Here is a 3,847-nt window from a genome sequence, read left to right as displayed (position 1 = left end):
TTTCACAACTTATCGAAAGACCAACTGAGAATCAATTTTGTATGCAATTGTAACATGTGTGGAGAAGAACCCCTTGGCTATTCCATCATCCATATTTTTATCACATTCATATTTACATTTTGCCTTTAATTATATTCTGTCTTTTTAATTTAATATCGTCCAACCACAATTCTCCCCCCCCCCTATTTTGTTAAGTCTTAATCATTCGTATATGTTTTATTTTTGTATCTTTAAAGGCACCAGAAAATGCTAGACTAGTAGCCACCAGAAAGAGTAGCTTGTAGATGGCCCACTCAATGATTTCATAGCAGCTTAATATTTGTAATGTGTTTAAGGTAGATGATTAACTTGGTATCCCGGGATTGCATGCTGCGTATGTAGTCTTTCATAAGAACATAAAACAAACTCACTCTTTTCAGAATAGCATAGGGAAATTGCATGGAGCAAGCCATGGAGCAAGAAAGAGGATGAAAAATCACATTTCTTTGCTTGAAGTAGGAATAAAATCACATAAACATAGGTTTTAGGAAGTCATCTTAAGACGAAATCCTCATGGACAATTGACGGCAGTGACAATTTTTAATTGTTCTAATAACGAATTTCTTTCAATACAAATACTGGAAACAAATACAAGCAGACACTGCAAATGCCATCGATTTAAAAGCTACAGAGCTTGGCATCTTTCCCTTGTCCTTCCTTAGGTAAAGGGCCTGGTATAATGGTAGGTTGAGAAGAACTAAAACCCCACACAGAAGAATTTGCAAAGGCATTTTCTCATAAGCTTCTGCTATTCCTTCTCCAGAGATTGCTTTTAAAAACCCAAGAAAGCAGTACAAATTGAGAATTGCTAGTGTTGCAAGTACGGTAAACATTGGCGACGAATCTCCAAATTCCATAACCTCTTTCTTGTATCGTTCTGACACATCTTCATCATCCACCTTAGATGTTATTATGAATGCTGTATCAGAATATCCAAGCGAGTTTAAAATGGTGTCAATGAAGGCAAATAGGTAGGAACTTGTTCTCTTGTAAAGCCAAATTCGTTGATCGTTCCACCAACCTAAGATTGTGCCACCACACCCCAAAAACTCAACAAAACTCCAAGTGTACTTCAAAATTATCACGTATGCAAATGGTATGAGCCAAGGGCTCGAGACCTAAGTCCAGAAAGCAAAACCCTTATTATAAACATTGAGTAAGTTGCAAAAGAAAATATGTATATTTTGCCACAAAAACAGTACCTGTGGAAATAAGGAAATGCCTTTGAGGAGGTAAAGGGAAGGGACAATCGAATAAAATAACGTTGCCAAGGAATTCGAACACCAGAAGCAGTAGCAACAATATCCAAGTTGAAGACCAAAGCTAATTTTTCCATGTGCATACCATGCAGGGCTGTATTTAGAAAGCAAAATCTGGAAATTGCCTTCTGTCCATCTCTTATGCTGCACAAGCGTCTGAGTTAGCGTGGTTGGGGCTACTCCTAAGAAAGCTTTCCTTAAGGGATTGCAATACACTGATTTCCAACCGCGGCATTGGATTGATAGCCCTGTGATCACATCTTATACCGGACATCCATATTTCAATCCCATCTGCAAATTATAGACATTCATCAAGCTCAAATTAGTGTGCAGTTGTGTGTGTGTGTGATCGAGAGAGAGAGAGAGAGAGAGAGAGAGAGTGAGAGACCTCTTTTCCCCATTGAGTGTTCTCTTCAAATGTACAGCTTGCAAGACTTCTTGAATTTTCTTCTAACTCATGAATTCTACTTTCTTCTCTTTGTCCGTTGTGTGGAAATTTTCAGGTCGACGGGCCGAGGGCCCACTCCAACAACACCGATACTGTCCCCACTTAACCACCTGCACAATCCTCAGGTGTGGGGTTTTATCACAAGAGGCCACCTGCACAATCCTCAGGTGTGGGGTTTTATCACAAAAGGCCTCGGCCTCGGTATTAATTAGAGAGGGGTATTTCTATTTAAAGCATTCTTCTCTTCTCCCTCTGTCCGATGTGGGACTGGGGGTTCCAACACTCCCCCGCATGTGAGACCCCACTTATGGGTCACACGTGAATTTCCACACATCGGCAACCACGTGGAGCCATGTCGGGACTCACCCAATCACGCGGGGTCAATGGGGACCCACCCAAACACGTGGCAGTACGGGCCCGTCCCCTGGCTCTGATACCATGTGGAAATTTTCAGGTCGACGGGCCGAGGGCCCACTCCAACAACACCGATACTGTCCCCACTTAACCACCTGCACAATCCTCAGGTGTAGGGTTTTATCACAAAAGGCCTCGGTATTAATTAGAGAGGGGTATTTCTATTTAAAGCATTCTTCTCTTCTCCCTCTGTCCGATGTGGGACTGGGGGTTCCAACACATTGAACTCCCATTTCATATCAATCTTGGATCCCTTGATAAACTTTCTCCCACAAAGAGTCTCTCTTCTGTGAAAGCATCCACTTCCGACATATAGAGTGCCGCCATAACCATCCAAGCCATGGAATTCCACCTTCAATCCCACTCCAACATGTCAACTATAAAGTCCAATATAATTTAACATGAAACTGCAATTAAAATAAGTTCAATTCTACAGTCTTGTAACTCCATTTACATCTACTCACCTCGTAGATTACGCGTAAAGAATTGCTATACAAGTCATTCTTAGTTATATTTTCAAAATTCTGTGGGAACTGTACGAAGGCAACCTCTTGGCCTTCTTCTTCATCCATGAAGAAACAAAGCACATCACGTATGGCCATGGAGTTGTTCGAATACATATCGCAGTCTACATTAAGGATGACCTGGCCATTGCTAATGTTTGAAGATACCCTAATCTGCATTAATGTTAAGGATCACATAACAAACAGTGAATGATTATTATATCAATAAACACTCTAAATTTGATGGTTTTGGAAGCAACATTTTTGGTCTATGAGGGCGATCCCAAGCCAACAAGACTCCCTGCTTTTGTGAGGGTTAGGTGGGAACATCTATCGGAGGTACCGTCCGGCTGCAAGACGTAAAAGAAAGCGCTTAGTGGGAGGCAACCCATGCATCCGAATAGAGAAGAACTTGGAAACCCCTTTAAGAAACTTATTTTTATTCCTTTCTTTTTTACGGCCTTTACTTTGCTTTCTTTCTCGTATTTGTTTATTTGCTTGCTCTGTTGTGACTTTCTGCTTAAAACATTGAGGACAAAGTTTGATTTAAGTGTGGGGGGGTAAACAATTTGTATTTGCATGAATTTCGTGGGATTTATTCACCTATCACTTAGAATGTTGTTTCTTGCTGTTTTAAGCGTTTTTAGAGTGTTTTAGTGTGTTTTATAGTGTCTTGGTATAAAACTCCGAAAATTTAAGACAAAAAAAAAAAAAAATATAAATAAATAAATAAATAAATAAATAAATAAAAAATAAATAAATAAATTTTTAAAATTCTTTTCTTTGTTGCTATTTCGTTTTTGACTTGTTAGGTTGTTTAGTTGTTATTGTTTGTTTGTTTATTAATTCTGTGAGTCTATGATTGTAACATTAAGAAAATGTTTTGTTTATTGATAGGCACTGCTAAACAAAGAAAGATGGAGCCTTCACAAAGGGCGTTTACTTGAAGCCCCACTACTGGGCAAAACTCTCGGAGCGGGAGGCATCGGAGCGGGAGGCATCGGAGCAGAAGACATAGGAGCAGAAGGCATCGGAGCGGAAGGCATCGGAGCGGGAGCATTCCAGGCCCCAATACTTGGCCAAACGCTGGACGAGCCAGGAAAAATGTGCCTCTGGAAGTAAGCCGAAAGCCTTTGACGGTCACTTTGCATTCGAACATTGGATTCTTGCAGCTCATCAAGCTT

At 40.4% G+C, this 3,847-nt stretch overlaps 1 pseudogene across 1 annotated transcript; it reads right to left on the bottom strand.

Annotated features, from left to right (window-relative positions):
- Positions 1 to 468: 468 nt before the first annotated feature.
- Positions 469 to 2,945, bottom strand: LOC148698277 (cellulose synthase-like protein E1; annotated as a pseudogene). The gene is made up of 5 exons (XR_015961061.1): positions 2,625 to 2,945; positions 2,381 to 2,512; positions 1,687 to 1,782; positions 1,242 to 1,589; positions 469 to 1,157 (listed from the first exon to the last, which is right to left on the bottom strand). The product of XR_015961061.1 is annotated as a cellulose synthase-like protein E1 (transcript).
- Between the last annotated feature and the right edge of the window lie 902 nt (positions 2,946 to 3,847).

The sequence above is a fragment of the Pyrus communis genome, chromosome 3 (assembly GCF_041283825.1).
Source record: "Pyrus communis isolate YQ-2024b chromosome 3, ASM4128382v1, whole genome shotgun sequence".
Lineage (NCBI taxonomy): Eukaryota > Viridiplantae > Streptophyta > Magnoliopsida > Rosales > Rosaceae > Pyrus > Pyrus communis.
This window is presented reverse-complemented; position numbering and strand designations above follow the sequence as displayed.